Source organism: Mirounga leonina, unplaced genomic scaffold, assembly GCF_011800145.1.
Source record: "Mirounga leonina isolate KUSES-001 unplaced genomic scaffold, KU_Mleo_1.0 Mir_82, whole genome shotgun sequence".
In the NCBI taxonomy this organism is placed as follows: Eukaryota; Metazoa; Chordata; class Mammalia; order Carnivora; family Phocidae; genus Mirounga; species Mirounga leonina.
Genome location: NW_023270825.1, coordinates 43396872 through 43422557, shown reverse-complemented (window position 1 = coordinate 43422557; position 25686 = coordinate 43396872). Strand labels below are relative to the sequence as shown.

The window sequence follows — 25686 nt, the reverse complement described above, 5'->3', positions numbered from 1 at the left end:
CCATCCTTTGACAAATTTCTGTTCTGCTCCTGTGCCTGGAGGTCCAGGGCCTGGGCTGGCTGGTCTGCTCCACTCACACGCCGGTCATTTTCTGTCTACGATGAGGATGGCCAACACCTCCACTTGTGTGACATGTTTCTGTCCGGGGCCTATGCACAGTCTTGCAAATGTGTCATCGGCAGCAAGGAGGGCCAGGTGTGGCTGGGGACAGACAGATGATGCAAGTCCATCTTTGCCTCTGGAAAAATAAGTTAAGAGGCATGCCTTTCTAAAGGCAATCAGGCCCCCTCTCAGTCTAGCATATTTTACCGCATTATGGGATACAGAAGAGACGAGAACCAGCATTTGTTGGGGGCTGGCTAAATGTGCTGGACACTTCAGTTATGTTCTCACTTACTGTCCCAACAGCTCTGAGGCAGGTGCCATTAGACCCATTTTACAGATGAGGAAACTGGGGCTGTGTATTTGATAGCGTACTAGCCACCAGACCTTAGGTAACTGGCAAAATTAGGATTTGAACCCAGGTTGGTGTGTACAAAGGCCCATGTGCTTTCCACGGGACTGTTCATACTGTTCTTTGTCATCCCTGGTCACCCAGGCTTCTTAAATCTTCCATGATTTGTCAAAGATTGCCGGGAGTGATTGTAAGGTCATGATTTAACTTCCATCTTTTAAATATATTTGATTTGAATCTTATTTTTAAAATACAGTTGACCTTTGAACAATATGGGTTTGAACTGTGCCCGTCCACTTATTCACAGGTTTTTTTTTCAATAAATATATTACAGTACTGTAAATGTATCTTCCCTTCCTTATGATTTCAATGACATTTTCTTTCCTCTAGCATACTTTATGGTAAGAATACAGTACATAGGGGCGCCTGAGTGGCTCAGTCGGTTAAGCGGCTGCCTTCAGCTCAGGTCATGATCCCAGAATCCTGGGATAGAGCCCCGCGTCGGGCTCCCTGGTCCGTGGAAAGCCTGCTTCTCCCTCTCGCTCTGCCTGCCGCTCTGCCTATCTGTGCTCTCTATGTCTCTGTCAAATAAATAAATAAAATCTTTAAAAAAAAAAAGAATACAGTACATAATACATATAACACACTAAATATGTGTTAATTGACTGTTGATATTATCGGTAAGGCTTCTAGTCAACAGTAGGCTATTAGTAGTTGTTTTTAGGAATCAAAATTTATAGGCAAATTTTCCACTGCATGGGGGTCAGTAACTGTAACCACTGTGTTGTTCAAAGGTCAACTGTATACATGGATTTCACTTTTAAAATACATTTTAAACTATTTTTAAAAACTATCATTAAAAACACAAACAGGGGCGCCTGGGTGGCTCAGTCGGTTAAGCAACGACTCTTGATTTTGGCTCAGGTCATGAGATCAAGCCCTGCTTCTGTCTTCTGTGCTCAGCAGGGAGTCTGCCTGGGATTCTCTCACTCCCTCTCTCTTTGTCCCTCCCCCTGCTCACAAGCATACGCCCTCTCTCTCAAATAAATAAATAAGTCTTTAAAAAAAAAAAAGGGGAAAAAAAAAACCCAAACACAAAAACATATGCAGGGCGCCTGGATGACTCAGTTGGTAGAGCATGCAACTCTTGATCTCAGGGTTGTGAGTTCAAGCCCCACAGTGGATGTAGAGCCTACTTAAAAAAACAAAACAAAACAAAACAAAATATGTTAGCTAGTTACCAAATTATAACACATAACACAATAGAAACACTGGCACATAAATTTCTGCTGACAGATTTTTGAGCCAATCAGGTCCTCCCTCCTTTTCTCTCTCTCTCTTTTGGCTAACAGGGATTTGAAGTATAATTTAACCTACAGTAAAATGCACAATTCTTAAGTGTACAGCTCATGAATTTTCACACATATGTACTCCATATGACCACTACCCACTACGGCTCACACAATGTCCAGCATTCCAGAAAGTTCTCTCGTGCCCCTTTCAAGTCACGAGCCCTTACCACCCTGCCACCCATCACTAATCTGACTCTATTACCATAGACTGTGGTTAGTCATAGGCCACTGATTGGGAAGGTATGGGTGTGCACTGGCCTTTCATGTCTGTTCCAAGAATGCAGTGCTCAGTCAACTGTCACACGAGGCTCAGAAGCATCTGTTTGGTCCCTGTTAGGCCTCAGTGGGCTTTTATAAGTGAATGCATATCCTGCTACATGGCTCTACTGCTTATAAAAAGTGTTGGGTATTTCATGTCTGACTTTCGTATCTAGGATAAGAAATTCAACAATCTTGATGATTTGATTTAAAAATTTAAAACTGTTCTGGTATTCCTTTCTCAAACTTCTGGATCTGTTTATACAATAGATGACTAGACAAGCCGATTTTAAAAATATGTATGTACTTATTTACTCTTTGCAACTAAAATAATATATAGAAGTAAATTAAATGGCAAGCTTGATTTCAAGATTGCAATGGTTATACCTACATTAATTATTTTAAATTTTGGCATTCATCAAAACAGTAACTTTCCCTCATGTATTAACTTTATACGTGAATGCTAAATGAATTTTAGCTTAAAATGTATACAAATAGGGGGGCCTGGCTGGCTCAGTTGGTGATCTCAGTATTGTCAGTTCGAGCCCCATGTTGGGTTGGAGCCTACTTAAAAAAAATAAAATGAAGTGAAATCTTTAAAAAAATATATACAAAAAATTTTTTTTAAATGTATACAAATAAATTATTTTATAAATATTTTAAAATTAGAGTTCATATAAGATTTGTCTGAAGAAGTTATACTAATAAAATGTTTGCAACCCACATCCTAGGACATAATTTGTCTGGGCATAGAGAGTTGGCCTTTTAAGTAGCAAGATTTTTTTCTTCCTGACATGCAATTTACTTCAGGTTTACATCCTTCTGGACTGCCTTGTTTTCTTCCTATCTAGTTGGAAGCACTTTCTCTATTTGTGGAAGCAATGGAGTGTGTGTGCGTGTGTGTGTATGTGCACATATTATTAACAGTGTTGGGAATTGTCATTCTTGCTCCCTGCGGGTAAAAATTACTTTTCTATTATTAAAAAAGACCATTTTCAAAAATCATTTCCTGAAAAGAAGTAGGAAGGCATGGGTGTGAGGGCAGTGAGTCATCTGAAGGCAGCTTAGAGAGAACATGAGGCTGTGGGTGTAAGCTAGGGAAGCCTTGCTTAATCATCACAGGACTCACATCAATAAGCTGAATGGGATGTCAGGTCCTTCCAACCTGAGAAAAGGACCTAGTGAGAGGTCTACACCCAGTGAATATACAGGAGGGTGGTCAGCTAGGGGCTGTTGGAGATACAGGTGGAAGGCAAACAGGTCCTAGGATCCTGGCTGGGGCCACGCAACTGCTAGAAAAGTGAGGTCCAGGAAGTTACTTGGACTGTCTGAAGTTGGACTTAAGGCAGGACCAACCTTAATCTTTGGTTAGGTAACACACACCACAGGCACACTGCACAGGAATGGGACCTGGTCCATGCAAAGTAGGACAATTCTAGTTGGCATGGGGCCCTGAGCCCCTGAGAGGAATCCCTGGGCTCTCAACCTGAGCTAGTTTCAAACAATGCAGACCAGAATGGCCAAAGGGCAACCAAGAGACCCTAACCTGAGTAAAATCTGAGAAGTTTCTGGAAGAGGCTGCACAGCCCACAATCAGACAACAAGGGCAACCCAATCCTGCACCTGTCTAAAATTGGAGATTATGACTCTAGCCTACAACCCTGAGGCAGTGGATGAGTAGGATGATGATTTTCTAGATAACACCTAGACCAACAAGTCCCACCAGAGCTTCCAAGAAGAAATTAGGGATGTAGGAACAAGAGATGCCTGGTCCCACTTGCACCAAAGTATGATATCAACAGCAACTTACTCTAAGTTTCGTTGTGGTTAACTACCCATCATTTGATAACTTTCTTATCTTCCATTTCTCAGTAATTAGCAGTACCCTGCAGTGATTAAGAGTGGTCAAGAAATCAGACTGTCTGGCTTCATATTACAGCTTTGCCACTTATTAATTGTGTGAACTTGGTTTTTAAGTGTCCCCAGGTTTCTACTTCTTTATCTGTAATGTTGGAATAATGATAGGACCAATTCATGAGGTAAATATGATTAAATGAAATCACATATGTAAAGCCCTTGGCACAAGATGAGCGTTCAATAGATGTTCGCCTGTGGTGATGGTGAGGGTAGAAATAATAGCAACAGTAAGAGTAATGGTAGTGACAAACCAAACAGCAGTCGTGGACTCATCTCAGGGATGGGAGAGTAGAAGAGTGGGGAGGTGGTGCCCTGCAAGCTTGGGCGCCAGAGGAATCTGACAGGAAGAGCTTCATACTGTGGTTAATCTCTGGGCTCCTCATCATGCAAGTCAGTTCCCTTAAACCTGCCAACAGCCCTGGAAGTCCTTCCCTCCTTCAGGTCTTTGCACTGGAACCATCTCAATGGATTCTCTCTCCTGCTGGGACCCTGACTGATCCAGTAGCTGACGGTGGTTGTGTGTCTGTCTATCTTTCATGTTGGTCCTCAAACCAGTCCCCTCACTCAACTTCCCCCCTTGGCTGTGGGCACCAGCATTTTCCCAAGCACCTGAGTATGACTTTCAGTCAACCCTGACTGGTTTTTCCCTCCCTTTGAGCCCCCACAATCCTAGTCCCCACATCCTGAGACTCTTACCCCCAAAAATCTTTCATGCTTTCCCCTCCTTTCCTTTCCTATTTAGATCTTCTTACTGCCCACTTGGGCTATGACAAAAGCATCCCAACTAGATTACCAGACTCCAGGCTCCTTGCCTGTACCCATAATTCAGCTGATGATTTGCCACCAGATAAATCTTCCTAAAACTGCGGCTTTCAAATTTTTTTGGCCATGACACATAATAAGAAATATATTTTACTTCACAACCCAGTACACACATGCAAAACTTGCAAAGCAATACTGCACTCTGACTTTTTTTTTTTATTTATGACCCAAGAGATTGACTTGTGACCCATTAATGGGTCATATCCCACAGTTTGAAAACACTGCCCCAAACAGTTCTAATTATGTCATTACCCCAGTGAAAGCTTTCAATAGTCCCCATTACTGAGTGAATTTACTATAAGTTTTAACCTGGCATTAAAGGATTCTATAGGATGACCCCAATTTGTGTGTCTAGACATTTCTTGCCCTACCTCCATTTATGTCACTTAACCTTTCTGGGCCTTGATGGCCTAATATATAGGATGGAAACAAAAATATTTTCCCAGCCTGAAGGCCAGGGATAGACCAGATGATTCATTTAGTTTCCTCTCTAAGAGCTATGAGTCTGGGATTATAAGTGCCCAGTACCCAGTAACCAAACATGTCTCCTCTCTGGTGTCCCCTCTCCCACCCCTGTATATGCCTCTGTTTTTGTCGTTCCCTTCAGTCATCTTTCTCCATCTCCCTCTGTCTTCCTATGCTGAAATCCCATCAAAGTTCAACAAGAGCAAAGGACACAGGAAGGAAAGGCCAGAACATATTCAAGGAATGCAATGAGTCCACTAAGGGTGGGGCCACTGAGGCTGGTATGTATACACTGGTGGAAAGAAAGATGAAATTAAAAAGGTGGGCTAGGCTAGATCGTGCTAAGCTGAGACCCTCAGACTGAGGTTTTTTGTTTGTTTACATTTTATTTTTTATTTAAATTCAATTAATTAACATATAGTGTATTATTAGTTTAAGAGGTAGAGTTCAGTGATTCATCAGTCTTTTATAACACCCAGTGCCTTCACTGGACTAATGACATAACATGCCCTCCTTAAATTCTATCACCCAGTTAGCCCATTCCCCATCAGGCTGAGGTTTTATCTGAATTTAGAGGCCATGGGAGTCATTAATGGTTTGAGAGCAGGTGTGACATGATCAAAGGTAAGGTTTAAGAAGATTTGATTTGCCTGGAGCTGGAGATATCAGAGGTTATTTCAATAGTAAAATTGATATAGCCTGGATATATCACGATAGGCCGAGTGGTATCAGGACAGGATAGACCAGGGACAGATCTGAGAAACCTAGGCAGGCAGCATCTGGGAGGCTCAGCTTTGGCCACAGATAAGCATCCTGGTGAGCAGAAGGAACACAGAGCGTTGAGGTATAAGGAGCAGACTGAGCAAAGGGCCAAGAAGGTGCCTGGCTTCTGACAGAGCCAGCAGCTCCGGCAGCAAACTGCAAAAACACAGCCAGGAACTGGGACTCAGGAGCAGGTGGCCAGTCCTTGAGAGGGCCGGTGACAGCAAAGCTTCTGGCATAAAAGAAAAGGAACCACTCTTTACTCAGGTCCTGTATATGACAGTTTCTCTGTCAAGCACCTTCACACACTGGTCTATGTGACTCCAAAGCCAGAAGTCTGAAAGATACCAAACTGTCGCCAAAGTCTCTGAGGACAAGAAGCAGATTCTTTCTCCTCCTGGGACCTAGCACAGTGCTTACATAGAGTAAGCCTAGATAAATATTCGTTGGAGTGAATTAAAAAGGGATTATTGTTCCTATCACCCCCCAAGATACTGCTACTTGTTTGTCCATCTTCACACTGTTTAACTGAATGTTTGTATACCAAAGTTCTGTGGCTGATTATATTGATACTCTGAAACTCATTCACCTCAGTGTATTTCTAGATGAAAGGCTGGAGGTACAGCTTCAGTGACTGATGATGTGTGAACAGGCAAGGGAGAAATGAGCGTTACTATTGTCTTTCATTCCAAAGGCCTTGCAGATAGTGAAAGCTCAGCTCTGTGGTGAAACATGAACTATAAATCCTCATGAGATGTGTTTCTCCTCACACAGAGGGAGAAGCCAGCACTATTATTATTTTTCTTTTCACGTGCTCTCTTCTAGATATACCATGAATATCTTGGTCTTCCCACTGCCCAGGTGCTCAGTAGATGGGTGGAGCCACTCAAGGAGCCACTGGTGTTGGGAGGAAGCTGAGTCTCACGCTCCTGGGATCCGTGTGGACCCCACTGTCATTCTGGCAGCCCCAGCATGGGGGGGAGGAGCTGCCTGTGGTCAACACATTCCTGGGGGCGGACAGGGGATGTTTGACTGCCAGGAAAAGGATGTAGAATGGTTTCTCTTGGTAAACTCTCCATAAGCCTGTATTATTCAGAATATATGCCTCCTAGTTATTCAGTCCACACTTACTAAAAGCCCCTTTGCTAGCAGGAAAGCAAAGGAAGGGCAGATCAATCCCACTTTTGAGGCTCCTGGTGTTCTAAAAAACATGTGCACATGGCCAACCAAGATTTTAAAATCGTAGCCTATTTTAATGTTTGTGCTTTTAAAATTAAAATTATATAATGAACATTGTCTTTTTTCCCTCCTGAAAGTACAACTTCATGTCTGAATTCATAACCTCATTTGCAGATAGCACAAAAGGCCAAATGTAAGGCTTTTTATGAATATGGGACCTGGATCTTTTGCCCCCAGTCCCACCCTTGCGTGCTCCCTCTGTCCCCTACCAGGCCCTAATGTTCAGAGGACCGAACTGCAGGTCCTTATGGCTTTGATTAAAGCCACACTGCCCACTGCTTCCATTCAACGGCAGAGGCTCCCTCTGACTTCAAATCAAGACTGGAGCTTTGATCCACCCGAGGGGCTACACCCAGATTCAAGACTCCATCCTTGTCTGAAGCAAGTCTCCTGGGTGGTGAGAGCCTCTACCGCCAAGCCAGCCAATAAACTGCGCTTCTTGGCTTGAGTTCCATCTCCGATTTCCCCACATGCACTAAAATTGTGAGAACGCCCTATTTCTAAATGCTGGGACATGCTTACCTGTAGCAGCAAGGAAGGAAGGGATTTCCCCAGAGGGGCTTTTTTGCTTGGGCACATAATAAACGACTCTAAACCCACCAAGCCAGGAATAGGAGGCGCCCTGATGTCCAAACACAGAAGCACATGATTTGATTTCTACTGTGATAATATGCGGAACTGCCATTTAAAAAAAAAAAAAACAGCCAAAGAGACCTAACCCAAAACATTAACGCCTCTGCTCTATAGGAGATCAGCTTTAGGGAACAATGGTCATGGGACCCATTTCTTTGGACTCTGCTTCTTCTTCAGCTTTGCGGAGACAGAAGCTGGAGGCCTCTGCAAGGCCAGCTGATCTATGAGTCACAGCCTTGCTGGGTTTTCCTTACTCAGCCTTTTCCTCTAAGAATTTCATACCCGTTTCAAGAGCATAAAGGACTTAGCACTCAATCATACAATCCCCATAAAGAACAGGGGTTCCATCCCTTCTTGAAGTGGGAAATCTGAGGCCCCGGGGGCCTTTTTTGTGTCCTTGAGATGCAGCTGATTCCTGCTCCAGAGTTCACTGACATTTGAAATATAAAGAGGTGTTGAGGAACGGGGAGTGACGGAGTGACGCAGTCAGAGAGAGCTGTCTAAAAAACTCGGTAGCCTGGGAGTTATTGATATGTAAAAGTGCCTACCCTTCAGAAAAAGCAGATATGCTGAGAAAAGAGCAGAAGGAATAACATAGAATTTATAATATCATGAAAGGAATAAAAATATTTTTTCATATCAATCTCATCTTAATTATAAAGAGTCACAAATATGATGATGTTGCTGCCCCTATTGTGTTTTTTGGCAAGCAGCTATATAATTTTGTTTCCTCACAGGCTATGACAAAGGGAAAACATTAAAAAAAAATTTTTTTTTAATCTCGAGGGGAAAGACACGAGTGGAAGGAAAATTTTTTGCCTAGACCTGATCACACTTACGTCGTAAAAAAGTAGTGCACCTCTAAAGCGTATATATTCTAGAAAGCGTCCGCTGACCAGATAAATGCTAGAAAACAGAGGTGGTTACTTTGTATTTATCTTGGGTGTTAGTTCTTGAAAGAAGAGAAAATTATAAAGGAAGTACCACCTCCATAACTAATTATTGACCTTCAGAAATCCTCATACAACTTGTAGTTTATGTTTAGTTTTAGTTTAATGTCTTTCTAAGGGAAATAATGACAGTTGCCTTCCCTCTCTTTCTCTGCCTTTAAGAGTGAAAATTCTGGTAGAGCTTTTATATGAATTCTGGTGAATTCATTTATCACCAGCTAAAAATGATTTCCTCCATTCCCTACCACCAAGAACATTTGCCCTAGTGACTACTTCCTTCACGACTAAGAAGAAGCGATGTCATTCAGCCATTCATTCACCTTATTCACTGTGTTATTTATTCAGTCCCTGGTGTTTTATTGGGCACCGGGGATAAAATAGTGACCGAAAAAGAACCTTGGACTAGTGGTATGAATCACACCAATAAACATAAAATTACACTCTGTGATTAGTGTCTGTTCTTTCCAAGGACTCCTCCTTGTTCTTAATTCATCTCTTCTTGCTTCTGTGCATACCTGCTGCCTCCCCTCCCCAGCTTCGATCTCCTGTTCACCTGATCCTTCCTGCCCATCAGCAACGCCCTCTGGTTTACTCCCTTAACCCTGCCTCTAAACCATCGACAGAATAGTTTTATATTCTTCACTTTCTTTTCAGAAACCAAACCACATAAGTTAGTTCCCACCCACCCCATACTATCAAAAATTTTCTCTCAACATTGGCAACAAGGATCTCCCCATTATCAAATCCTCGTCGCAACCTTCATCATTGCTCTTGACCTCTCCGCACGGTCTAACACCCCTGACTACCTCCACCTGCCAATGTTCTTTCCCTCTCCTTACAGCGCTGAGGGCCTGGCGTTTCCGAATTTCATCCTTACCCCTCCTCCATTCTATCCTTCTGGGAGACGGTATTCACTTTCCACACCTCAGTGATACTCCTTCTAATCAGAGCTCCAGTTTAGTCTCTCCTGGGCTCAGAACCAAATTTCCACCTCAAGCTTTACATGTGAAAGCCCTATTGAATTTGAGATCGGAGTATCTGCAAAACAAAGCTCATGGTTTCCCCTTCCAACCCCTTTCTCCTTTGTTCTCTATCAGAATCAATAACCTCACTTTCTAGTCAAGCACCCAAGTCAGAAGCCTCCAAGTTAACTGTGACCATCCTCTTTCCCTCATTCAGGCATTCCATCCGCCATTGAGTCCTATTAGAGTTCATGCCTGAAATGTCTATCCCAACAAGGGACAGCAAATAGGTTTCATCTAATGTCCTGACTCTGATCAATTAGTAGTTGCTATTACTATGTGGAGAGCACTGTGTTGAGAAGGATTCTGAGGCAGCATCTGACCTCACCAAAAAAAAGTACTCTGCTTAGTTACCAGTTTTGCTTCGGGTGGTGGTACACATGCCAGGTATTTGCCATCCAGCTATTCAGCTCTAAACCTTCTTTGGTGAACAAGTGGAAATAACCTCTTCCTGCTCCCGTGGCCACTGCTCTGGTTGCTCTCTCGGAGTATTACAATAGTCTCTTATGCCCCCTTGTCTCCTTTCTGCCTCTCTTTTCCCCAATTCATCATTCACCCAGCCTGTGTTTTATTCCCCTACAGCAAAGATCTACCTAATCATGTCCATTTTTTTTATTTTTAAAGGATTTTATTTATTTATTTGACACAGAGAGAACAGCAGAGGAAGAGGGAGAAGCAGACTCCCCACTGAGCAGGGAACCTGATGCGGGGCTCAATCCCCGGACCCCAAAATCATGACCTGAGCCAAAGGCAGATGCTTAACTGACTGAGCCACCCAGGCACCCCTAATCATGTCTGTTTAAAAAGGCTCCCTCATACTAGGATAAAGCATATGGCATTAAAGGACATTCAGAATCTGACTACAGCACAACTACCCACCACTACCCACTACACGCGTCCTATGTGCTCTCACGGGAAGCACAGAAGAGCATCACGGTTCATAGCATGGCTCGAGGCCTCGCTGCCTGGTTTCAAACTCCAACTCTGCCATGCATTAGTTATGTGACTCTCAGCAAGTTATCTGACTCTCTGAGCCTCAGTTTCCTTATCAGCAAAATGAGGAAAATCATTTATAGCTCACAGATTCATTGTGAGGATTAAATGAGTTAGAGTCTAGGAAATGCCTGGAGGAGCTCCAGGCATGTAATGAACCCAGTGTCTGTGTTCTCTCCTCTCGTTGCTACCACGTCAGTACCCTTAGCCCTTGGTGGTTCTGGTCAGGCTGTTTCCATGGCCCTGCCCCACCTTTCCGCACTCCCAAGAAGGGCGACTTGTTTCTTGCTCCATCCTCCCATAGCATGTGCCATATTCCTCTGCTCCAGCAGTTACCACATTGCACTGTAGTGAGTTGTTTATGTATGCGGGTGTCTGACCCAACGGTTGGGAATTCCCTGAGGGTAGAGAGCACGTCCTCCCTGTGTGTGCTCTGCAGAAGACGTGTCATGCCTGAGTGAGTGATGATATGATGAGGAGGTTGGCAGCAGAGGCAGGATGAGCAGTGGGTAGTGATAATGGTTATAGTTCAAACTGTTGTTTATTTGCAAGGGAGATAATAACAGTTCATCTCCTGGAATACTATACCAGTGAGAGGTAAATTTTTCTTGCTCTTATACCAGTACATCACCAGGAATCAATCCCTCAGCTCTGACTTGTCTTTGCCCCCAGGAAGGGCTTTTATTAACTTCAAGGTCATAATGCCCATTCTCATCTCTATAAACATGGACTTCACTTTTCATGGCCTAATTCCTACCCCACCTCCAATCCGATGCTAGATTTAGAACAAACAGAAGCTTCCTATTTAATTGTAACACCTTTGACATTTACTCTGGATGGGACCATGGGCAAGTAGCTCTGAATGTCCCAGGATCATCATTATCATTGCAGCTAATGATAATAAGGGATTTGGAGAGCTTTGACTTAAAACTTGGATTAGAAAAATACCTACCACCCTTTGCTGCCTCATGCTCTGGGTATGATTAGAATGTGCTTTTGTGGGCCATAGACAGTTTATAGTAAACAGCCAGCTGTAAGTACATGCTTCTTAGCTTCTCTCAAGGCTTATGACCTTGATTCTGCCCCTGTGCATTCAGAGCACATGGCATGCCCTTCAAAAGTTCAGAGAGGGGAAAATCCTCCTTCACATTCTCCTATTTTCTGCACAAACCAGATATCCCCAGTTCATTCCACAGAGATATTTATGGTTGCTGACTAACAGATGCATTGAAAATATGCACAGCACAGTGCCAACGTACAGATTGGAAGGATCACTGCAAGAGCCTGTCAGTCCTGCTCTGCCCCACCCTGCACAACCCAGCAATGCCCACAGTTCCATTTGCACTCAGACCTCTGGCTCCAGGGAGGGGATGCTAATCAGTAGGGTCCCATGCACTTTCCAGCTGGCCTCCTCACCTCTTCTCTCCCCAACCTAGCAGATGCACGAGTTGGAGAGGTCGCAGCCAGAGTGTTTTGACTGTTTCAGTTTTAGTAAAGGCCAGGGGAAATCTATATAAAGCGAGAAATGTATTTTTTGGGGAGGGAAAGTATGATTTATGGGGAGAGAAGAGGAAAGAATCTGCTGAGGGATAGGCGGGAAGTAGAATACAGCAGGATGGAGGCCAGAACTCCTGGGGATTTGTTAGGGATGAAGACCAGAAAATCGGGGATCCAAGCAAGCTTGAGCTGACGGTGGACAGGCTGCCTCGCACAGAAAGTGCAACCCAAGGTCAAGTTCCCAGAAAAGATTTCCCAGTAGCAGGGTGTCTCCATGCCCCTAGGTGGGCAGTGTGAGATTCAGTGGGGAGATTCTGGACAGGAGTCAAACGGCAGCAGCTAAGGTGACATCACGGAAAGCCAGCTTTCTCTCATGCAATTCTAGAGTAGCACAGCTGGAGGACCCAGCCTTCCACAATCAAGCCCACTCCAGGGAGGCCCTGAGGGCGCTTATGTTCTGCGTTAAGGGGTCACTTGGTGGCAAGTGACAGAAACCAGTTCTAGCAAGCCTAAGAAGAAAAAGGATTTCAAAAAGCCAGCGGGTGTAGGCGTGGTGGTGGCAAAGGTGACACATAATCCAAACGCAGAAAAAAGACAAGGCCTCTGAAAAGGCCTGGAACCAGGAGTTTAAATACTTCAGATCTCTCCATGTGTCTTGTCTCACAGCCCCATGTACCAAGTGACTGATGGTCTCTCAGGGGCCCAAATCCCAGCTCCCGGGTGAGAGAAGCCAAGTGCTCAGTTTGTTTCAATAGTTCACTCCTGATTCTATCAACTCCCGCTGAGGTGGGAGGTCATGAGGTACTAACGAAGCTGCCTGGAGCGACCCTGTTAGGGGGGCTTCTGGGGCAGGAGACGTCCAATACATGCCTATTCTGGCATTTGTCTCTGTCGCCACCCTCAGGGACATTCTGCTTGCTGTCCCCTCTTTCATCGCATCTTTTTTTTTTTTAAGAAAAGATTTATCTTAGAGAGAGAGAGCAGGGTAGAGAGAGTCTTAAGCAGACTGTGCTGAGCACAGAACTCAATGCGGGATCAGCCTCACGACCCCAAGATCACGACCTGAGCCAAAACCAAGAGTCCACTATCCTCACATCTTTTCATGGCTGCCCTCTCCTCATTTTTTAGGTCTCAGCTCAAATATGGCGTCCTTGGAGGAGTGTTCCCTGACCACACAAGCTAAAGTAACAATTGTCACCTCTCACTCCTTCCCCTTCTCTCTCCATTGTGGGCTGAGTTGTGTCCCCCTCAAACACCATATGTTGAAGTCCTAACCCTCAGTACCTCAGAATGACTGTATTTGGAGATAAGGGCTTTAAAGAAGAAATTAAGTTAAAATGAGGTCATTAAGGTGGGCCCTAATCCAATATGAGTGCTGTCCTTATAAGAAGAGGAAATCTGGACAAAGACACGGACAGAGGAAAGACCACATGAGGAATCAGGGAGGAGTAGGCCGTCTGGAAGCCAAGGCATCTTCTTTCTTCAGAAGAAACCAATCCTGCTGACAACTTGATCTCAGACCTCCAGCCTCTAAAACTGTGAGAAGGTGAATCTGTTGTTTGAGCATCTCCCTGCCCTGGAGAGATGCTTCCTCTAGGGTTCTTGCTTTTGTATCATGGTCCTAAAATCTCTGCATCTGTAGAAATCAGCCAGCCTATTGCTTGAGGATTAATACTGGGCTTGTCCCTTTTTTTCAAACTGCACAATAAACTGTACATAGAAGTTATGCAATGATATTTTTAACGATTTTATTAGATCACTTTTTACACTATCTTAGAAGGGTTCATATAGGCTTCAGGTTGGATACTAATGAGCCCTTTTTACCACATATGTAGAAATTAGAAATTCCCCGGACACACCCTGATCACAGAAAATCCTTTTGCTAGCTTTAAGGGGCATGAAATCGGTGCCAAAAGGGGGTGCATGGGGATATGTGAGTAAGGAAGTGAAGCCAAAAAATGTCTGATCCTACGATTAGGTATAAGCCCGCTAAGTATCAAGGGCATGATCTTTATCAATCTCTAAAATGACTCAAGATTACGAGAAATAAAGGCAAGAGGGTGACTCATCCCTTGTCTCCATAACAACCCATTTGGCTACCCTTTTTTCTTAGTACCAGCGGCTAACCCCTTAAGGGAAGCGATGCCTTGCGTCAGTCCATGTGGCCTCACGACTCAAAGTCTTAAGATTTAAGTGTTTACTCATTTTCCTAGGAGACAAAGACCATTCCTGTGGGTAACTCCTTTTTGATAGATATAGGTTAGTCATTTACTATGGATGACCCATTCAAGTAAATTCGTTGCCAGGTTCCCTCTTCAGAGAAGGGATTATATTTTCATAATTAATTCCTACCCACACAGTGATTCATCGCCAGCACACAGGGACTTCTCTGTGTAAGCTTGGAGGAGACAACGATGCAAGATGAGTGCCAGCCACTGAAGCACTTTCAGATTTATCCTAGAGGATACCAAGACGCTTTTTCAACTCCATCAAGGGAGTCCTTCATGAGGACATTTTCCTCCTAGGGTGGAAAAATGGATGAAATAATTTATCTCTACACAAGTTATTAATTAGTTGGTTATTTTAGGGAGTGCAGGAATTATTTAGGAGCCAGATTACACCTGGTTTTCTCCCTAGTTTACATCAGCCCGTCCCTGCAAAGATTCTTTGGTCGGTGCTTTTCTAGATGAGTTATAAAAGTCATGACTTCTGGATTATCTTCCTTGTCATGGATGAGTGGAGATAAGTAAATCCCTTTCCCTGACAGCAAAAATGAGACAATACTACTTATCTATTTCTTCCAAGAAAAAGATAAGACAAAGTTAAAATTTGGAGAGTATACATAATTTGAGTTTCCTTTGCAAAATGTATTACAGTAACCCTTCAAATACATTTTGCAAAGGAAACTGATAACTGCTTCATAATGAAGTTGCTTTGAGACTAGGTCTATTTATCCAAAATAAGTGGTCAATCATTAATCAGTTCCCTGGGGAATAGATATAATTTCTTTTTGTATTTTAAAAATATAGCAACTTACTAATTGAATTTTTCTTTTCTTTTTTTTTAAAGATTTTATTTATTTATTTGAAAGAGAGACACAGTGAGAGAGGGAACACAGCAGGGGGAGTGGCAGAGGGAGAAGAAGGCTCCCTACTGAGCAGAGAGCCTGATGTGGGGCTCAGTCCCAGGACCCTTGGATCATGACCTGAGCCGAAGGCAGTCGCTTAACGACTGAGCCACCCAGGTGTCCTTAATTGAATTTTTCACTCTTAATTTTTTTAAGGGAACGTTAAATAGTGAACTGGAGGGAACAGCATTGAAAGTGATAAAATAAAACAGCCAGAGGATTTTTCTCTACAGCCCACACTATGAATTTATTCACTTAGCAAATATTGAGGGCCTACTATGTGCCACTTGGATCCATCAGTGAACCACACAGTGAATAGTGAATAACACTGCAGTCAGGGAGGGGATGGAAGAAAGGCACAGAGAACCAACTATAAACGGTAGACATAAGAAATAAGAAAATTGCATAGCATGCTGGAAATTAATAAACATTGTGAAAAAAAGAAAAATTAGAGTAGGGTAAAGGGGGGGGTCAATAGCATGAGGAACTGGGAAAAGTTCAAGTTGCCATTTTAAATAGGGTGATACAATAGTAGACTCTTGGATAAGGGGACATTTGAGCAAAGACTTGAAGAAAGTGAGAGGGTTAGTTAGTAGATAATGAGAGAAGAGAATTCCAGACATAGGTAATCACCAATGCAAGGATGCAAAATTGGAGTGAACCTTGTGATCAAGGAGGAAGAGCCAGGGGGCCCTTGTGGCCAGGGTCGGGTAAGTGAAGGAGAGAGTCCTAGGAGGGACAGTCCACGTTAAACTCCAAATTTATTTATTTATTTTTATTTTTTATTTTTTTAAAGATTTTATTTCTTTATTTGACAGAGAGAGAGACAGCGAGAGCAGGAACACAAGCAGGGGGAGTGGGAGAGAGAGAAGCAGGCCTCCACGGAGCAGGGAGCCGGATGTGGGTCTCATCCCAGGACCCTGGGATCATGACCTGAGCCGAAGACAGAGGCTTAACCAACTGAGCCACCCAAGCACCCCTAAACTCCAAATTTAAATGTTTGCTTCCTCCAATTTTCTTCGTAGCAATACAGCTTTATACACATCACATATCCATTGTTCTCAGACATCATAGAATCCGAAAGAGCCCACATTATAAGGGTACTTGGGTCACTTCATATGATTTCTAAGTTCATAAGAACACTGCAACCCATCATGAATCCTACATTTTAAAAACATTTATTTAAAACATTTAGGAATATCTTATTTTTTAGAGTTATTCATAGATGGATAGACATACTATATATCTAAATGTATCTATATATCTGGGGGTAAAATGTAATTTGGGCTCTTCATTAATCTCTACCCTTCGATCACATTGTGTTCATGAGATTATACCACAATACCACATTTCCAATTTTCCATTTTGGTTTACCGAGTGAAGTCATTGCCCCAAACACAGAACATGTGTGGTTGTATCGCCAAATTACATCACAACCACCAGCTGGCCAGTTCTAGCCAGGCCTCCTTTGTCCCACTGAGGTTATTTACAAGCTCCCCCACAGTCCTTACGTGAGCAGCCTCTCCCTGGCTCTGTGCTTCTATTAACAAAACTAGAGTGTCAGCCCCATCAGCTGCAGTATCTGCTCCATCCTTGAGAAATGTCTGTTACCTGCTTGAGGGAACTCCCAGGGACACTGCTAGTGGTTCTCCCTAGTGAGAACCTTAATGTCTGTCCCAGGAATCTGCTCTGGAAATCTGCAAAGAGCCAGCACAGCCCTGGGTTATATGGAGAAGGGGAAAGAAGAGCTGCATCACACCAGAGGACTATTTCTTGTCACTTGGGCCTTGATGCAGGGTCTCTCAAAGCTTTCACAAAGACAGTCCCTTTATTCTCTGGGGCTCCAACCCAGCAGAAGAGGCTGGATTGAGATTGGTTCCAACATCCTCTTCTTAGTCCTTTATCTTTACTCCATTCTTTAGCACAAAATCCCTTCTCCTCTAGCCAAAAATCCAGAAGCCCCAAGACGTACATCAAGCACATACAGAGGTTTCCTCACATATTAGCCAGACACAGAATCCGGTATGAGATAGGAAAACTGTTCCTTAGAATTAAAACACGAAGCCACAGAGCAACTTTGTTCCTTTGTTGTCTCAGAGATAATTTCACCTTGCAGTCAGTTATTCTTTCCATTTCTGAATGACCCCTTCCAACTTCAGAATCTCTCAACTTTTGGTGACCTGTTCTTGGTAGTGTTTTTATTCTTCCTTCCACAACTCTCCCTCCCATCCTCCCTCCACCTTTCTCTTTCTCCTCTCCTCTCCTCTCCTCCCCTCCCCTCCCCTCCCCTTTTCTTTCTCTCTTTCCTTCTTTCCTTCCTTCTTTCTTTCTCTTTCTTTCTTTCTTTCTTTCTTTCTTTCTTTCTTTCTTTCTTTCTTTCCTTCCTTCCTTCCTTCCTTCCTTCCTTCCTTCCTTCCTTCCTTCCTTCCTTCCTTCTTTCTTTCTTTCATGTTCTTTGCCTTAATCTGTTGAATGGCAAATATCCCATTTCCAAACACTTATTTCTCAGACGCTGACAAACTTTCGACTGATCTATGTTGTGATCTTGGTCATATCTAGTACTCTGTGCCTCAGCTTTTTCATCTTTTTTTTTTTTAAGATTTTATTTATTTATTTGACAGAGAGAGACAGTGAGAGAGGGAACACAAGCAGGGCGGAGCTGGAGAGGGAGAAGCAGGCTCCCCATTGAGCAGGGAGCCTGACGCGGGGCTAGATCCCAGGACACTGGGATCATGACTGAGCAACCCAGGTGCCCCCAGCTTTCTCATCTTTAAAATGGGGATAAAAATTTACCAAAAAAGAAATTGTATCAGTAATCAAAAAACCCCCAACAAACAAAAGTCCAGGACCAGATGGCTTCACAGGCGAATTCTACCAGACATTTAAAGAAGAGTTAATACAGGGGAGCCTGGCTGACTCAGTAGGTAGAGCATGTGCCTCCTGATCTCAGGGTCATGAGTTCAAACCCCATGTTGGACGTAGAGCCTACTTAAAAAAAAAAAAAGAGTTAATACCTATTCTTCTCAAATGATTCCAAAAAATAGAAAAAGAAGGAAAACTTCCAAATACATTCTATGAAGCCAGCATTACCCTGATACCAAAACCAAATAAAGACACCACAAAAAAAGGGTACTACAGGACAATATCCCTGATGAATATAGATGCAAAAATCCTCAACAAAATACTAGCAAATCAAATCCAACAGTGCATTAAAAAAATCACTCATTGCAACCAAGTGGGATTCATTTCTGCGTTGCAAGAGAGGTTCAATATTCATGTATCAATCAATGTGATATGTCACATCAGTAAAAGAAAGGACAAGAGCCATCTGATCATTTTAATAGATGTGAAGAAAGCATTTGACAAAGTACAACATCCATTCATGATAAAAACCCTCAACAAAGTAGGTTTAGAGAGAACATACCTCAACATAATAAAGGGTATATATGGGGTGCCTGGGTGGCTCAGTCGTTAGGCGTCTGCCTTTGGCTCAGGTCATGATCCCAGGGTCCTGGGATCGAGTCCCACATTGGGTTCCCTGCTCCGCGGAGGCCTGCTTCTCCCTCTCCCACTCCCCCTGCTTGTGTTCCTGCTCTCGCTGTGTGTCTGTCAAATAAATAAATAAAATCTTTAAAAAAAATAAAGGGCAAATATGAAAAACCCACAGCTAATATCATCTTCAATGCAGAAAAACTGAGAGCCTTTCCCCTAATGTCAGGAATAAGACAAGAATGTCCACTCAACACTTTTATTCAACATAGTACTGGAAGTCCTAGCCACCACAATCAGAAAATAAAAAGAAATAAAAGGCATCCAATCAGTAAGGAAGAAGTAAAACTTTCACTATTTGCAGAACATGATACCATATATAAAAAACCTGGAAGATTCCACCAAAAAACTGCTAGAACTGATAAACGCATTCAGTAAAGTCACAGGATACAAAATCTACAGCAATAATGAAGCAGCAAAAAGAGAAACTAAGAAAACAATCCTATTTATAATCACACCAAAAATAATAAGATATCTAGGAATACACCTAATCAAAGAGGTGAAAGACCTGTACTCTGAAAACCCAGAAAACCCAGAAAAGGACCCACAATTATATAGTCAATTAATCTTGGACAAAGCAGGAAAGAATATCCAATGGGAAAAAGAGTATATCTTTAACAAATGATGTTGGGGACACTGGACAGCAACATGCAAAATAATGAAACTGGACCACTTTCTTACACCATATACCAAGATAAACTCAAAATGGATTAAAGACCTAAATGTGAGACCAGAAACCATAAAAATCCTAGAAGAGAACGCAGGCAGTAACTTCTTTGAATCTGCCGTAACAACTTCTTTCTAGATATGTCTTCTGAGGAAATGGAAACAAAAGCAAAAATAAACTATTGGGACTACATCAAAATAAAACCCTTCTGCACAGCCAAAGAAACAATCAACAAGACTAAAAGGCAACCTATAGAATGGGAGAAGATATTTGCAAATGACATATCTGATAAAGGGTTAGTATGCAAGATACATAAAGAACTTATAAAACTCAATGCCCCCAAAACAAATAATCCAATTAAAAATGGGCAGAAGACACAAATAGACATTTTTCCAAAGAAGACATACAGATGGCTAACAGACACATGAAAAGATGCTCATCATCACTTATCATCAGGGAAATGCAAATCCAAACTACAGTGTGATATCACCTCACACCTATCAGAATGACTAAAATAAAAAACACAAGAAACAAGAGGTGTTGGTGAGGATATGGAGAAAAAGGAACCCTCTTGCTCTGTTGGTGGGAATGCAAAATGGTGTGGAGGTTCCCCAAAAAGTTAAGAATAGAACTACCCTATGATCCAGCAATCACACTACTGGGTATTTACCTAAAGAATACAAAAACACTAATTCAAAGGGATACATGCACCCCAATGTTTATAGCAGGATTACTTACACTAGCCAAGATATGGAAGCAGCCCAAGTGTCCATTGATTGATGGATAAAGAAGATGTGGTATATATACACACAGTGGAATATTATTCAGTCATAAAAAAGCATGAAATCTTGCCATTTCCAATGACGTGGATGGAGCTAGACAGTATAATTCCAAGTGAAATAAGTCAGCCAAATACCATATGACAAATACCATATGAATTTCACTCATAAATGGAATTTAAGAAACAAAACAAATGAGCAAAGGGAAAAAAAAGAGACAAACCAAGAAACAGACTCTAACTATAGAGAACAAACTGATGGTTACCAGACAGGAGGCTGGTGGGGGAAAGGGTGAAAAAAGGGTGGGGATTAAGGAGTGCTCTTGTCGTGATGAGCACTGGATGATTAAAAAAAAAACTTGGGGGCGCCTGGGTGGCTCAGTCGTTAAGCATCTGCCTTCGGCTCAGGTCATGATCCCAGGGTCCTGGGATCGAGTCCCACATCGGGCTCCCTGCTCAGTGGGAAGCCTGCTTCTCCCTCTCCCACTCCCCCTGCTTGTGTTCCTGCTCTCGCTATCTCTCTCTGTCAAATAAATAAATAAAATCTTAAAAAAAAAAAGACTTGGAAAAAATATAAATAAATGAATAAGTAAATAAAATGGGTGTACATATATGGGGGATTGCCCATATATGGGCATATGTACTAAGCATAGTACAAGGCACATAAGTGCTCAATGAATATTAGCTCTTATTATTCCTAACATTATTATTATTTTTTTAAAGATTTTATTTATTTGATAGAGACACAGCGAGAGAGGGAACCACAAGCAGGGGGAGTGGGAGAGGGAGAAGCAGGCTTCCCGCCGAGCAGGGAGCCTGATGCGGGGCTTGATCCCAGGACCCTGGGATCATGACCTGAGCCAAAGGCAGACGCTTAACGACTGAGCCACCCAGGTGCCCCACTAACATTATTTTTTGATATACATATGTATTATGAAATGATTACCATAGTAAAATTAGTAACACATTCATCACCTCACACATTACCATTTTTTGTGTGTGGTGAGAACATTTAAGACTACTCTTTCAGCAACTGTCAAATATATGATATAGTATTGTTAATAATAGTCATCATACTGTACATTGGGTTCCCAGAACTTACTCCATCCTATAACTGAAAGTTTTTACCCTTTGACCAACATCTCCCTATTTTCTCTCATACCTGCAGGCCCTGGCAACCATCACTCTACTCTGTTTCTATGAGCTCTTTTAGATTCTATATGGTATTTGTCTTTCTCTGCTTGACTTATTTCACTTAGCATAATACCCTGAAAGTACATCCATGTTGTTGCAAATGGCAGGAGTTCCTTCTTTCTCACAGCCTGGATATTCCTGTGTGTGTGTGTGTGTGACATTTTTTAATCCATTCATCCATCAACAGACTTAGGTTGTTTCCATATTTTGGTTATTGTGAACAATGCTACAATAAACATGGGGATGCAGATATCTCAAGACAGTGGTTTCATTTCCTTTGGATATACACCAAGAAGTAGGACTGCTAAGTCATATGGTAGTTCTATTTTTAGTTTCTTGAGGAACCTTCATGTTTTCCATAATGGCTGTACCAGTTTACATTCCCACCAACAGTACACAAAGGGTTCCCTTGTTCACATCCTTGCCAATACTTATCTCTTGTCTTTTTGATGATAGTCATTCTAACAGGTGTGAAGGAATATCTTATTGTGGTTTGGATTTGCATTTCCCTGATGATTAGTGATGTTGAATGCCTTTATATGTACCTGTTGGTCATATGTCTTCTTTGGGAAAATGTCTGTTCAGGTCCTTTGCCCATTCTTTAAATAGGATTATTTGTTTTGTTGTTGTTGTTGTTGTTGTTTTTGCTATTGAGTTCTTTGAGTTCCTTATATATTTTGGAGATTAACCACTTATCAAATCCATAGTTCTCAAGTTTCTCCCATTTTGTAAGTTGTTTTTTCATTTGTTGATTACTTCTTTTGCTATGCAGCTTTTTAGTTGATGTAGTCTCACTTTATTTTTGCCTTTGTTGCTTCTACTTTGGAGTTATATCTGAAAAATCATTGCCAAGACCAATGTCAAGGAGCTTTCCTCCTGTTTTCTTCTAGGAGTTTTATGTTTTGAGGTCTTACAATTAAGCCTTTAATCCATTGTGAGTTAAGTTTTGTGAGTGGATATCTGAACTTAAAAAAAAATCCATCTTGGACGTCCCTAACCATTTCACTCAGTTATTATTCAGCAAAATTATACCAAATAAATACCTTCTCTCTTGCAAGAATCACTATTTGTTGTTGTTGTTTTAAGACTTTATTTGACAGAGAGGGAAAGAGAGCACAAGCAGGGGGAGCGGCAGGCAGAAGAAGGAGAAGCAGGCTCCCCGCTGAGCAAGGAGCCCGATGTGGGGCTCGATCCCAGGACCCTGAGATCATGACCTGAGCTGAAGGCAGCCCCTTAACCGACTGAGCCACCCAGGCGCCCCAAGAATCACTATTTGTTATAAGAACCTTTTTTAGAGTGGTAGCTTTATCCTATTCCTGTCTTTACCAAAGCCACTTTTGTGCTTAACTGTTCCCTCCTTCATCCGGACTCTCCCCAACCTTTGAGAAAACAACAGGCTTTCTAGGAAGGGATTCATTATTTCGTTCATTCATTCATGAAACAAATCTTTTCTGAGAACTTACTACACACCAAAGGCTAGGTAAGATGCAGAGGATGCAGTGAGGAGCAAACAAACAAGAACAATTTCGGGCTCCCAGGGTGAGGTGGGTCCCCACATCGCAGTTCAGAAAGGGAATGAATGCAAGGTCAAGACATGGGGGCATCTATCTCACCCAGCACCTCAGAAAACTTGACAGGGCCCTCCCAGGGACACAAGTCACTGCGCACTTCTTGGGAAGGCTTTGATATTGAGAGAGGATTTAGGTAAAATAAATGCAGAAGGGACGAGAGCGTCTGCAATTCAGGCAGAAAATGAGCAAACTCGGTTAAAACACGCAAACAAGCAAAACTTCAAAGCAGCACGCTCTGAAAGCTTCGCAGACTCTCCCCATCCTGGTCTGAGGAGTCACCAGGTGAATCGGGAGATCGGGCGGCGAACGCGGCCCCACTCCAGGTCTCGGGCGGCCGCGGGACACCAACTGGAGGCTGCGGGGCTGGGGGGCGCCCCGGAGCGTCCCACCGGCCGCTCTCCAGATCCCGAGCTTCTCAGCGGCGCCCTGGAACCGCGCTGCGGGGTGTGCGGCGGGGCGGGGGACGCCGGGCCTGGTCTGCAGGGCGAGGCGAGGCGAGGCGAGGCCGGGCCGGGCGGGGGTGGGGGCCACGCCTCGGCGGAGGCGGGCCGGGCCGAGCCTATTTGAGGCGCTGAGCCACCGCCCGGTGAGGGATCGCACCACCTCAGCCGAAGCCGCCCCCGCAGCAAGCGAGCGAGCGCCGAGGCGTCGGGTGAGTGGCGGGGCGGCGGGACGCGGAGGGGGCGCTCTGACGGCCCCGACCCGCAGGGGCGAGGGCGCCCGGGCGGGGGCTGGGGGCTGGGGGCTTGCCGGACGGCGGCTGGGCGCGAAGAGGCGGGGGGTCGCGTGAGGAGCTGGGGGCACCGGGGCACTCGCGGCTTGGACCCCTCGAGAGAGCGCAGTCTGAGGCTCTGGGAAAGTTAGCGGCGCTTTACAGAGACTCACGCACTGATCCCGGGGCGGGCGATGAGGGCGCGGGGCAGCCTCCGCGGCGACCGGCAGCCTCGGCCACGGCGTCCCGCCCGCGAGCCGGGGCTGGGGGAGGGCGCGCTCAGCAACCGCAGCGGCCCGCCCCAGTGTGGGATTAGGAAGCGGGTCCTCCTTCCCTGCGCGCGGCGGGCCTGCCCGGGGACCCTGGAGGCGGCCCCTGCGCCCCTTGACCGGGCGGCGCGGCCGCTGGGGCTGGCTGTGGGGCGCGCGCGAGCCCTGCTAGCAGGCCCGGCCGCGGTAGGGGCTGCCGCGGCTCTCTGGGTGCTGATCCCACAGAAAGTGGTGATGCCCCGGGGCCTGAGTGGGCATGCGTCTGGCTTGGCGAGCAGTGCACATCCAAACTTTTGCAAATCGGTGACTCATCCCTGCCCAGACTGGCTGATTTGGGCATTATCCCAGATCTGTGCGGAGGACGTGTAGGGTGTGGCAGAATGTTGGTCCGAAAATCGGGGGACAGCTTTTAAAACAGGTTTGAAGATGTATTCTGAATTATCAGGTGCTGAAATAAAAACACTATAATGTATCCACTCTGAGGAGTAGGAGCTGAACGGCAGAGAGTCAGAGACACGTACGGTGAGGCTGTGACTTCGGCTTCAGGCCCACCCCTTTAAGTTAGTGATTCCTAGTCCAGATACTGTGGAAGTTTTGTAAAGTGACTCCTGGGAGTTGGGTTGCTGGGCAGTGAAGACGGCTGAACCGCAGTGACCCAGCCTGTTTCTGGGATTCTGGGAAAGGAATGGAAGACAGTTCATCTGTGATCGTTGGGAGATGGGAACTGCTTCCTAACTTCATAACGTTTGGGGGTTACACTCAGAATCAGCACCTACTCCGTGTTCTGGGGAAAAGTTTGATGATGGTCTTTGAATGTTTTGAGCTTCAAAGTGCTAGAAGGTTACTCACCAGGTTACTTAAGTAGCAGAGGAGGGGGAACACTGCCTGATAGATTGACCCCCAAAGCTAGTTTTTTGCAGGCGTCCTTAAACAATGATGTTTCCCTGTGCTACAAGTATACATCAGTGCTTTGCTGTGAAGACTTCACTTATTGCTAGTGAGGTCAAGGGCCAATGCTGGTCTCACCTATAGTTTGGGTACCTACTTGCCTAGAACCTCATCAGCCAGACTCAACATCTTAACCGCAGAGACTTGCATGCATATATTATAACCTGAGCATGTCACATTGACCTTAAATACAGTTGGCTTGTGAGATTATTGTAGCTGAGACTCATGGTTAACTGATCTAAAACATAGCCTCCCTTTCCTGTGATGGCTTGGGAAACAGGCTCCTGCTGAGGACAGCTGGGTTAACATTTGGTGTCTAGTGCCTGAACTGGTTCTTCTTTTTTTTTTTTAATTATTTTTTTAAGGATTTTTATTTATTTACTGAGAGAGAGAATGATAGAGATAGAGCATGAGAGGGAGGAGGGTCAGAGCGAGAAGCAGGCTCCCCGCTGAGCAGGGAGCCCGATGCGGGACTCGATCCCGGGACTCCGGGATCATGACCTGAGC

General features: G+C 44.0%; 1 protein-coding gene and 1 long non-coding RNA gene across 2 annotated transcripts in view; one reads left to right on the top strand and one right to left on the bottom strand.

The window, feature by feature from the left end:
- LOC118002444 overlaps window positions 1-24222 on the bottom strand; it is a 35541-nt gene extending 11319 nt beyond the window's left edge. Inside the window, exons 1-2 of the long non-coding RNA XR_004677054.1 lie at window positions 24136-24222; window positions 14721-14885 (exon numbers count right to left, since the gene is read on the bottom strand). This is a non-coding gene — a long non-coding RNA (uncharacterized LOC118002444). The remainder of the gene's footprint in view (window positions 1-14720; window positions 14886-24135) is intronic.
- LGALS3 (galectin 3) overlaps window positions 23819-25686 on the top strand; it is a 16018-nt gene continuing 14150 nt past the window's right edge. The window contains exon 1 of the mRNA XM_034992954.1: window positions 23819-23902. The gene's annotated coding sequence lies outside the window, so the exon portion shown is untranslated. The remainder of the gene's footprint in view (window positions 23903-25686) is intronic.